Source organism: Phocoena phocoena, chromosome 20, assembly GCF_963924675.1.
Source record: "Phocoena phocoena chromosome 20, mPhoPho1.1, whole genome shotgun sequence".
NCBI classification, from domain to species: Eukaryota; Metazoa; Chordata; class Mammalia; order Artiodactyla; family Phocoenidae; genus Phocoena; species Phocoena phocoena.
In genome coordinates, this window is record NC_089238.1 from 3,799,752 (window position 1) to 3,812,734 (window position 12,983).

At 47.7% G+C, this 12,983-nt stretch overlaps 1 protein-coding gene and 1 pseudogene across 1 annotated transcript in view; both read left to right on the top strand.

Annotated features, from left to right (window-relative positions):
- Nucleotides 1-12,983, top strand: part of NLRP12 (NLR family pyrin domain containing 12) — a 726,895-nt gene that overhangs the window by 267,564 nt on the left and 446,348 nt on the right.
- On the top strand, nt 1,676-4,778 carry LOC136141473 (leukocyte immunoglobulin-like receptor subfamily A member 6; annotated as a pseudogene).

Consider the following 12,983-nt stretch of genomic DNA (forward strand, 5'->3'; position numbering starts at 1 on the left):
TATTGGTTTCCTACTGATTCTGTTCCCTTGCCGAGGACACCCGCACTCGTCCGCAGACGGCTGTCCGTAGCACTGTCATCACTACTAGGGGCACTGTGATGTCCATTCCTGTTCAAGGCTCTGCCCTCACACCCCCGGTCTCTCCTAGAAGGCTTCTCCCGGGGCTGTCCTGGGAGTCAGGCTGACCAGGGGAGACTGCTGCAGCTGCTCTGCCCCGTGCTGCCCACCGTCTCAGACTTAGCATCTGCTCACAGCTGTGGCCTCAGGGATGGTCCAATGGGACCCTCACACTCTCACGAGGGTGGACACCCGTGGCTGACAATCGTGGACTGAGTCTGTTTCATGCCACACAGGGGAGGTGGCTCAATGCTGACCACGGGCTTGGGGCAGTGAGCAGAGCTATCCCAGTGCCCGTCCAGAAACGCGGGGAAGTGGGGCCGCAGCTTCAACCTTCACCTGGAGCCCTGACCCCTCCCTGCCTGTGAGGACCTGGGTCCCTCTCTCTGTCCACACAGGTGGGAACCTCCTCCCTATGACCCCCTTGATGATCCCAGTCAGTGGGCGCCACTCAGCCTAGTTGCCTCTTCTTTGGTCTGGTTCCCTCTCCATTTGGGGAACTTTCTCTTTTTCTGCATGTGTCAGTGGGTACGTGTTTCAGAAATATTCAAAATAGCACTTCTCAGTGTTAGGAGCAGAGGAGGGCTCTTAGGTGGGCACCACAATCACCCACTTTGCCGTGGAGTCTGAGCCCAGGATCCTTTCATGTCCCACCCACTGCTGTTGTCACCTGCTCTGGAAATTAACAATGGTGATCCTGCAATGAACCTGACACCATTGAGCTCACAGCCACTCTGAGGAGTGCGGCTCGCGACAACATGCCCAGGAGGAAACTCAGGCTCAGAAAGGGCATTGCCCTCACGGTCACAAGAGCAGTGGGGACAGATTTCAATAGAGATGTTTTCCTTCAAACTGAGACCTCTAACTCAAATCAAGGTCCCCTAAGCTTTCAGGCAGGATGACAAGACGGGGAGGAGAGCCCTGTCCAAGGATTAAGGGCCACCAAACAGGCAGGAATGACTCAGGGGTTTGTTCCCAGGAAGGTGGGGTGGACACTGTTTCAAGAAAAAGGGAGAAGTCCCTGAAGGGAGCTGAGATAGAAAGCAAAGCCACACTCTGGGGCCAGGGGAGCATGTTTCCTTCCTTATTTCCCCGAACTTCTCCTCTGTGCTCATTGCCACACTGACCTCCACGGAGCTGTAGGCAGATGTTAAACGTGTGTCTCTGCTGACCTGAGCTCTGCGGTGCAGCAGGAACCTGCAACCTCCCTGAAGCATCGCCAGGGCCTGGGTGACCCCTGTCCATGGTGAGGACCCCACAGGGACCTGCCGATGGACCGGCTGAGGACGAAGGAGACCCAACGGGGAGGCTCTGAGAGGGAAAGACGTGCTCGGGTCACCCTCACCTGGAAGGGGCGTCTCAGGAAGACACCGGGTCTGTCATGGGAATGACAGCCAGGCTCCTGGGGAGGGGCACTTCCCCTTCCTGTGGGGCTGCTGACGTGACAGTCCCGTAACGGGGAGGACCAGCCTCCCAGTGGACACACCCTCGGGTCTCCGTCCTGAGGGCACCGTGGTCTCCTCCATCTGCACCGCCTGGACCACAGGGACGAGACGCCATGACCCCCAGCCTCACAGCCCTGCTCTGCCTCGGTGAGATGGAGGAGGGGGAGGGGAAGCCCCAGCCAGGGAGGGACCCCTCCCCACAGCCAGGCTGCTCTGTCAGGACACCCCAGGACTCAGGAGGCTCACGGGTAGGAGAGGCGCTGCTCAGGATTCAGGGCAAGCCTCTCACAGGGGTCTCTCCTCCAGGGCTGAGTGTAGGCCTGAGGACCCAGGAGCAGGCAGGTGAGTCTGTCCCCAGGTGTCCCAGCTCCCTCCTGCTCATGGGGACAAGGGGCCACCCTCAGGCAATGGGATGGGGAACAGCAGTTCTGAGCTGAAGGAGGGGGAATCTGGGAGATTGGGGGCTGAGAGCTGGGGACCTGGGGGTGAGGATGTCTTGTGACACAACCTCTGATGTCCTTCTAGGCACCCTCCCCAAACCCACCATCTGGGCTGAGCTCTGTGATCCCCTGGGGGAGCCCCGTGACCATCTGGTGTCAGGGGACCCTGGGGGTCTGGGAGTTCTATCTGAATAAAGAGGAAAGCTCAGCTCCCTGGTTCAGAAAGCCCTCACTGGAGCCTGGGGACAAGGGCAAGTTCTCCATCTCATACATGAGAAACTCCTACGCAGGGACTTATCACTGTTACTATCGCAGCTCCACTGGCTTGTCAGAGCGCAGTGACCCCCTGGAGCTGGTGGTGACAGGTGAGAGGACACTCGGGGGTCCCAGCATCGGGCTCTGCCCTCAGGAAGGGGGTCTGCCCTCAGGGGTGTGTCCCTCTCACAGCCCAGCCCTGGGGGAGGAGAGGGGCGTGTGAGCCCCCATTTCACAAGCTCCTTCCTTCTCTCCTAGAGGTCCACAGCAAACCCACCCTCTCAGCCCTGCCGAGCCCTGTGGTCACCTCGGGAGGGAACGTGACCCTCCAGTGTGGCTCATGGCAGCGACTGGACGCGTTCATTCTGACTAAGGAAGGAGAACCCAAGTCCTCCTGGACCCTGGATACACAGCGAGACCCCCATGGGCGGACCCAGGCCCTGCTCCCCGTGGGTCGCGTGACCCCCAGCCACAGGTGGATGTTCAGATGCCACGGCTTTTACAGGAACACCCCCCAGGTGTGGTCGGCCCCCAGTGACCCCCTGGAGCTCCTGGTCTCAGGTGAGGAGGTCCCACCCTGGCCTCACGTACTTCATGAGGCACGAGACAGATTATTAGATGCTTTTCTCCCAGGATTGTCCCAGATGAGTGGGTGGGGTGAGGGGGAAGCGGGGCACACAGGACACACTGTGAGCAACAGTGAGGCCTGGGGACCAGGATGGGAGAAGGGGCTTCATGGGAGGAACCAGCCCCTACAGCCCAGGGCTGGTCTTCCCTCAGGTGTGTCTGGGAAGCCCTCCCTCCTGACCCCGCAGGCCCCTGTCGTGGCCTCTGGACAGAGCCTGACCCTCCAGTGTCGCTCTGACGTCGGCTATGACAGATTCGCTCTGTCCCAGGAAGGGAGACAGGCCCTCCCCCAGCGCCCTGGCCGGCAGCCCCAGGCTGGGCTCTCTCAGGCCGACTTCCCCCTGGGCCCGGTGACCAACACCCTCGCGGGCCGGTACAGATGCTACGGTGGACACAACCTCTCCTCCGAGTGGTCGGCCCCCAGTGACCCCCTGGACATCCTGGTGGCAGGTGAGGAGCCAGCGGGTCAGTCAGGGACCCAGACTCTGCACAGGCCCTGCCGGGGGAGCCCCAGCTGGTGATGCTGGGACCAGGCGTGAGGGGTCCCCAGGGAGGGAGGGAGAGAGACAGAGAGAGACGGGGGTGGGCAGGGAGAGGGATGGACTCGGAGAAAACAGAGACAGACAGAGATGAGGGGCCTCAGGGAGGCCCTGCTGAGTCGCAGTTAGGAACCAGGGGGCGGGCAGCCCCTCACCCCGCTTCCTCTCTCTAGGGTGGTTCCCTGACACGCCCTCCCTCTTGGTGCAGCCGGGCCCCGTGGTGGCCTCAGGAGAGAACGTGACCCTGCTGTGTCAGTCACGGAGCACAAAGGAAACTTTCCTTCTGTCCAAGGAGGGGGCAGCCCGGCCCCCACTGCGTCTTAGATCAAAGTACCGAGGTGGGCATTTCCAGGCCGAATTCTCCATGAGTCCCGTGACCTCAGCCCACAATGGGACCTACAGGTGCTACGGCTCACTCAGCAGTCACCCCTACCTGCTGTCACACGCCAGTGCCCCCCTGGAGCTCGCGGTCTCAGGTGAGGGACCCTGACCCTGTCCTGACTCAGTCAGCTCAGGGCTCTGTCCCCAGAAATGTCTGAGGTAGTAATGAATGAGGGGACACAGTGGGCCTCCAGAGAGGAGAACATTCAATGGCCCCTGACTCCAAAGTCTCATCACTGGATCCTGGGTCCTCAGCTGTTGAATCAGTGGGAACTCCCAGAAGTAGGAGAATAAGATTATAGGGTTCAATCTCAGACTGAACACAGAACACACAGCACTCAATTATTTCTGTCTTAAGAGACCACTTTTCTCACTAATCCTGAGCACCGGGGGCACAGCCAACTCTGTTCCAAAGCGATTCAAAAGCAGGTTCTGAATTCAAAGAACACATGGAGGCTGAGAGAATCCAATGAGGAGAGCAGAGGGAACCTGGCATATTAGAGGCAGGGTTCATTAAGGAACCGTGTAGAAGCTGTACTATGAGAATGGGAGGCTTTGAGGACACAGAACCCAGGAGAAGGGCTCGTGTCTCCCCAACTCCTCACTCACACCCTCACTTTACGATTCTCATGAGCAGGTGACACCATCCACCCGCCACAAATCAAGTCAGACACCAGCAATGATTAGTAAAAGAAATCCTCAGTTATGGGGCTGGGCTCCGAGTTTCTGTCCTGTCGAGGACAGAACAAAAGGAACCAGTACCCTGGGTGGACATCCAGGATTCAGGAGTGACTGGGATCTGCTCTGACCTTGTGATCTCTTGTCCAGAATTCCTACCCTCACACCCGCAAGACTACACAGTGGAGAACCTCATCCGGATGGGCATGGCCGGCTCAGTCCTGCTGGGCCTCGGGATTCTGCTCTTTCAGGCTCAACACGGCCACGGAGGAGCCCAAGATGCAGCCAGGAGCTGAACACAAGAGGGGACCGTGCACCGTCCCGAGTGGTGGAGCCCTGTCATGACCTTATGTGCCCAGGAGGTTCTGGAAGAGAATCTGCAGCACGTGTTGTGTGAACTGTCTGACCAGGGAGGGAGAGACATGGTGTGGGTGCAGGAGAAGGCCTGGGAGTCCCTGTGGAGGACTGGGCCTCGGATAACCATGTTGCCTTCCCCCCCCACCAGTGATGACTCTCCCTGACTGCCCCGTCCCCTCTCACCCCTGTGACCTGAGGCACATCCCACACGGCAGGTCTGTGTCCACACGTTACACACCTTCATGCTCTGGCCCACTTTCATGTAATATATTTGTTTTTTTTAAATTTCCACATTGGCTGCTGTGTGCTATTGACCTCCATCCCTTCAGTCAGAAACAGAATGTCGTTTAAGTAACTGAATAAATGGGTCAACTTGGGGTCCTGTTTCGAACAGATAAATCCAAAACTCTTCCCTAAAAGTCTCTCTGGACCCCTCAAGCCCTTCTCTCCTCGTCAGATGACACCTGGTATAGTTTCTCCAGAAACACCATTAGTGTGAAGGAACACCGTGGCGTTTGAAGTGACAGTCAGCTGCTGTGCTGGTAAACGGGCTTAGGAATTTATCATTTTGTAAAAAGCCCAGATGTATGGCATTTGTCTCTTTCTTCAGTGTAAATCCTCTCTTCGGGCTTCCCTGGTGGCTCAGTGGCTGAGAGTCCGCCTGCTGATGCAGGGGACACGGGTTCGTGCCCCGGTCCGGGAAGATCCCACATGCCGCACAGCGGCTGGGCCCGTGAGCCATGGCCGCTGAGCCTGCGCGTCCGGAGCCTGTGCTCCACAATGGGAGAGGCCGCAACAGTGAGGCCTGTATACCGCAAAAAAAAAAAAATACTCTCTTCGTGGCCAACCTCATGGTACGCGTATGAATGCGCTAAAGCAGAGTGGGGAAGTAACGCGTAGAATTGTCCTTCCCAAAGAACTGAGCCTGATCCAGCTGGAGCACAGCTCGGTGATGACCCCGATACACAAAGATGTGTCCTTTACATAAAGCATCACGAGTAGATCATTTCCACTTCAGCTTTATGCCCTGGTCTCCATGAAATTATCCTAGTCCTAGGCCTTTGCATCCTAGTCCGTCCCCATGAGAGGCAAAAGAGAAAACAATGGAAATACCAGCTGTGGGAGAAAACACTGAGCACTTTAAGTCCCAATACATTACTGGCAGGTGTACTAACCGCCTCAGTCAATCTGGGGAGTAAATAAGAATTATCGGTTAAAAGGAGACACACAGCTCTGACCCACAGTTACATAACTTAGGGAAAAGGTGTACATAACCATGGGTATACATTCAGGAGAACTGTGACAGAGGGCTCGTTCATATTAGACAAAATCATAGAAACAAATCTCACCGAAAATGAATGGATTCTTATACATATGCAACCGAATTTTATGAGACAGAAAAATACACAAAGTTAAACGGCTACAATAATACAGATCAATTTTCAAGCCTGATGGTCAGTAAGTAAAGGAAAACTATAAGAGTGTACTTCATTACATCAAATTCAAAAGCGGACAATGTGGGACCCAACTAAACAAAATAAGAATCTAAAGAGGAAAAATAACAATTGATACCAGAGAAATACAAAAAATCATGAGAATACTATAAACAATGCTTTGCTAACAAACTGGACAACCTAGAAGAAATGGACACGTTTTAGGAACATACAGCCCACCAAAACTGAATCGAGAAGAAATAGTTAACTTTGAATAGACTGATCACTACGACTGAAATAGAATCTGGCATGGACATATCTACACTACCAAATGTAACACAGAGAGCTAGTGGGAAGCAGCCGCATAGCACAGGGAGATCAGCTCGGTGCTCTGTGACCGCCTGGAGGGGTGGGATAGGGAGGGTGGGAGGGAGACGCAAGAGGGAGGAGATATGGGGATATATGTATATGCATAGCTGATTCACTTTGTTATAAAGCAGAAACTAACACACCATTATAAAGCAATTATACTCCAATAAAGATGTTAAAACAACAAAAAGAAAAACCTCCCTGCAAACAAACATCCAGGACTGGAAGACCTCATGAGAGAATTCTGCCAAACGTAAAAAGAAGATCTTACACTGAGCCTTCTCAAACACTTCCAAAATACTGAAGAGGAGGAAACAGTCCCAAAGGCATTGTCTGAAGCCACAATCACCCTGATACCCAAAACCAGACAAAGACACTGGCAAAAAAGAAAATTACAGACCAATATTTCTGATGAATATAGATGCAAAAACACTTAACAAAATATTAGCAAACCAAATCCAACAACACATAAAAAGAATCATACACCATGATCAAGTTGGATTCATGGCAGGGTCACAAGGATGGTTCAACATACACAGATCAATCAGTGTGATACAACGTATCAACAAAAGAAAAGACAAAACCCATTCCGCACTAGGAACTCCAGCTGGAAGAGCCAGGTGCGAGGCCTCTGCACGTGGCCCCCTGTGAGCAAGTGAAACCAGACTAAACACAAAGGAAAAAGAAAAAGCCATCGCAGAGCCGTGACTGTTTTCAAGGCTACTGTTTTTCTCTGTGAAACACACTGCCTTTGGGGCAAAACAAGGAAGAAGCTGGTGATTCTCACATGCAGCACAGGAGAGCCACTGCAGGCCAGCCTCCCCAACTCTGACGGCACTCCAGCCGTGTGGCTGACAGGGTCTTGGTGCTCCAGCCGGGTGTCAGGCCTGAGCCTCTGAGGTGGGAGAGCTGAGTTCAGAGACCACCAGAGACCTCCTGGCCCCATGAAATATCAATCGGTGAGAGCTCTCCAAGAGATCTCCGTCTCCACGCTAAGACACAGCTCCACTCAACGACCAGCAAGCTACAGTGCTGGACACCCCATGCCAAACAACTAGCAAGACAGGAACACAACCTCACCCATTAGCAGAGAGGCTGCCTAACATCATACTAAGCTCACAGACGCCCCAGAACACACCACCAGACATGGTCCTGCCCACCAGGAAGACAAGATCCAGCCTCATCCACCAGAACACAGGCACCAGTCCCCTCTACCAGGAAGCCTACACAACCCACTTACCAACCTTACCCACTGGGGGCAGACACCAAAAACAATGGGAACTATGAACCTTCAGCCTGCAAAAAGGAGACCCCAAACACAGTAAGTTAAGCAAAATGAGAACACAGAGAAATACACAGCAGATGAAAGAGCAAGGTAAAAACCCACCAGACCAAACAAATGAAGAGGAAATAGGCAGTCTACCTGAAAAAGAATTCAGAGTACTGATAGTCAAGATGATCCAAATCTTGGAAATAGAATGGAGAAAATACAAGAAACGTTTAACAAGGATCTAGAAGAACTAAAAAGCAAACAAACAATGATAAACAACACAATAAATGAAATTTAAAATTCTCTAGAAGGAATCAATAGCAGAATAACTGAGGCAGAAGAATGGATAACTGACCTGGAAAATAAAATAGTGGAAATAACTACTGCAGAGCAGAATAAAGAAAAAAGAATGAAAAGAATTGAGGACAGTCTCAGAGACCTCTGGGACAACATTAAATGTACCAACATTCAAATTATAGGAATCCCAGTAGAAGAAGCGAAAAAGAAAGGGACTGAGAAAATATGTGAAGAGATTATAGTTGAAAACTTCCCTAATATGGGAAAGGAAATAGTCAATCAAGTCCAGGAAGCACAGAGAGTCCCATACAGGATAAATCCAAGGAGAATCATGCCAAGACACGTATTTTTCAAACTATCAAAAATTAAATACAAGGAAAAATACTAAAAGCAGCAATGGAAAAGCAACAAATAACATACAAGGGAATCCCCATAAGGTGAACAGCTGATCTTTCAGCAGAAACTCTGCAGGCCAGAAGGGAGTGGCAGGACATATTTAAAGTGATGAAAGGGAAAAACTTACAACCAAGATTACTCTACCCAGCAAGGATCTCATTCAGATTCAACAGAGAAATTAAAACCTTTACAGACAAGCAAAAGCTAAGAGAATTCAGCACCACCAAACCAGCTTCACAACAAATGCTAAAGGAACTTTTATAGGCAGGAAACACAAGAGAAGGAAAAGACCTATAATAACAAACCCAAAACAATTTAGAAAATGGTAATAGGAACATACATATCGAAAATTACCTTAAATGTAAATGGATTAAATGCTCCAACCAAAAGACACAGACTGGCTGGATGGATACAAAAACAAGACCCATATATGCTGTCTACAAGAGACCCACTTCAGACCTAGGGACACATACAGATGAAAGTGAGGGGATGGAAAAAGATATTCCATGAAAATGGAAATCAAAAGAAAGCTGGAGTAGCAATTCTCATATCAGACAAAACAGACTCTAAAACAAAGACTATTACAAGAGACAAAGAAGGACACTACATAATGATCAACGGATCAATCCAAGAAGAAGATATAACAATTATAAATACTTATGCACCCAACACAGGAGCACCTCAATACATAAGGCAAATATTAACAGCCATAAAAGGGGAAAGCGACAATAACACAATAATAGCAGGGGACTTTAACACCCCACTGTTGCCAACGGACAGATCAACCAAAATGAAAATAAATAAGGAAACACAAGCTTTAAATGATACATTAAACAAGATGGACTTAATTGATATTTATAGGACATTCCATCCAAAAACAACAGAATACACTTTCTTCTCAAGTGCTCATGGAACATTCTCCAGGATAGATCATATCTTGGGTCACAAATCAAGCCTTGGTAAATTTAAGAAAACTGAAATTGTATCAAGTATCTTTTCCGACCACAACGCTATGAGACTAGAATTAGAAATGAAAAGGAGAAGTAACAACTGACACCACAGAAATACAAAGGATCATGAGAGATTACTACAAGCAACTCCATGCCAATAAAATGGACAACCTGGAAGAAATGGACAATTTCTTATAAAAGCACAACCTTCCGAGACTGAACCAGGAAGAGACAGAAAATATAAACAGATCAATCACAGGCATTGAAATTGAAACTGTGATTTAAAATCTTCCAATAAACAAAAGCCCAGGACCAGATGGATTCAAAGGCAAATTCTATCAAGCATTTAGAGAAGACCCAACACCTATCCTTCTCAAACTCTTCCAAAATATAGCAGAGGGAGGAACAATCCCAAACTCATTCTATGAGGCCACCATAACCCTGATGTTACAAAAAAAGAAAACTACAGACCAATATCATTGATGAACATAGATGCAAAAATCCTCAACAAAATACTAGCAAACAGAATCCAACAGCACATTTAAAGGATCATTCACCACGATCAAGTGGGGTTTATCCCAGGAATGCAAGGATTCTTCAATATACGCAAATCAATCAATATGATATACGATATTAACAAATTGAAGGATAAACACCATATGATAAACTCAATAAATACAGAAAAAGCTTCTGACAAAATTCAGCACCCATTTATGATAAAAACTCTCCAGAAAGTAGCCATAGAGGGAACTTACCTCAACATAAGAAAGGCCATATATGACAAACCCACAGCCAACATCATTCTCAATGATGAAAACCTGAAATCATTTCCACTAAAATCAGGAACGAGACAAGGCTGCCCGCTCTCACCACCATTATTCAACATAGTTTTGGAAGTTTTAGCCACAGCAATCAGAGAAGAAAAAGAAATAAAACAAATCCAAATCGGAAAAGAAGTAAATCTGTCACTGTTTGCAGATGACATGATAATACACATACAGAATCCTACAGATGCTACCAGAAAACTACTAGAGCTAATCAATGAATTTGGTAAAGTAGCAGGATACAAAATTAATGCACAGAAATCTCTTGCATTCCTATATACTAATGATGAAACATCTGAAAGAGAAATTAAGGAAACATTCCCATTTACCATTACAACAAAAAGAATAAAATACCTGAGAGGGAACCTACCTAAGGAGACAAAAGACCTGTATGCAGACAACTATAAGACACTGATGAAATAGATTAAAGATGATACAAACAGATGGACAGATATACCATATTCTTGGATTGGAAGAATCAACATTGGTAATGACTATACTACCCAAAGCAATCGACAGGTTCAATGCAATCCCTATCAAACTACCAATGGCATTTTCCACAGAACTAGAACAAAAAATTTCACAATTTGCATGAAAAACAAAAGACACGGAATATCCAAAGCAGTCTTGAGAAAGAAAAACGGAGCTGGAGGAATCAGACTCCTTGACTTCAGACTATACTACAAAGCTACAGTAATCAAGACAGGATGGTACTGGCACAAAAACAGAAATAGAGATCAATGGAACAGGATAGAAAGCCCAGAGATAAACCCACACACATATGGTCACCTTATCTTTGATAAAGGAGGCAAGAATATACAATGGAGAAAAGACAGCCTCTTCAATAAGCGGTGCTGGGAAAACTGGACAGCTACATATAAAAGAATGAAATTAGAACACTTCCTAACACCATACACAAAAATAAACTCAGAATGGATTAAAGTCCTAAATGTAAGGCCAGACACTATAAAACTCTTAGAGGAAAACACAGGCAGAACACTCTATGACATAAATCACAGCAAGATCCTTTTTGACCCACCTCCTAGAGAAATGGAAATAAAAACAAAAATTAACAAATGGAACCTAGTGAAACTTAAAAGCTTTTGCACAGCAAAGGAAACCATAAACAAGACCAAAAGACAACCCTCAGAATGGGAGAAAATATTTGCAAATGAAGCAACTGACAAAGGATTAATCTCCAAAATATATAAGCAGCTCATGCAGCTCAATATCAAAAAAACAAACAATCCAATCCAAAAAAGGGCAGAAGACCTAAATAGACATTTCTCCAAAGAAGATATACAGGTTGCCAACAAACACAGGAAAGGATGCTCAACATCACTAATCATTAGAGGAATGTAAATGAAAACTACAATGACGTATCACCTCACACCAGTCACAATGGCCATCATCAAAAAATCTACAAACAATAAATGCTGGAGAGGGTGTGGGGAAAAGGGAACCCTCTCGCACTGTTGGTGGGAATGTAAATTGATACAGCCACTATGGAGAACAGTATGGAAGTTCCTTAAAAAACTAAAAGTAGAACTACCATATGACCCAGCAATCCCACTACTGGGCATATACCCTGAGAAAACCGTAATTCAAAAAGAGTCATGTACCACAATGTTCACTGCAGCACTACTTACAATAGCCAGGACATGGAAGCAACCTAAGTGTCCATCGACAAATGAGTGGATAAAGAAGATGTGGCACATATATACAATGGAATATTACTCAGCTATAAAAAGAAACGAAATTGAGTTATTTGTAGTGACGTAGATGGACCTAGAGTGAAGTACAGAGTGAAGTAAGTCAGAAAGAGAAAAACAAATACCATATGCTAACACATATATATGGAATCTAAAAACAAAAAAGGTTCTTAAGAACCTAGGGGCAGGACAGGAATAAAGACGCAGACATAGAGAATGGACTTGAGGACACAGGGAGGGGGTAGGGTAAGCTGAGACTAAGCGAGAGGGTGGCATTGACATATATACACTACCAAATGTAAAATAGATGGCTAGCGGGAAGCAGCCTCATAGCACAGGGAGATCAGTTCATGCTTTGTGACCACACAGAGGGCCGAGATAGGGAGGGTGGGAGGGAGACACAAGAGGGAGGGGATATGGGGATATACGTATACACATAGCTGATTCACTTTGTTATACAGCAGCAACTAACACAACAATGTAAAGCAATTATACTCCAGTAAAGATGTTTAAAAAAAACACACAGAAAACCACATGATCATCTCAACAGATGCGGAAAAAGCATTTCATAAAATTCAACACCCATTCATGATAAACACTCACCAAAGTGAGTACAAAGGGGACATATCTCAACATAATAAAAGCTATGTATGATAAACCCACAGCCAACATAATACTCAATGGTGAAAAGCTGAAAGCCTTCCAGCTAAATTGTGGAACAAGACAAGGATGCCCACTCTCACCACTTCTGTCCAACATAGTATTGCAAGTCCTAGCCACAGCAATCAGACAAGGAAAAAGAAAAAGGTATTCAAATTGGAAGCAAAGAGGTAAAACTGTCATTGCATGCAGATGGCATGATACTCCATACAGAAAACCCTAAAGACTCCACA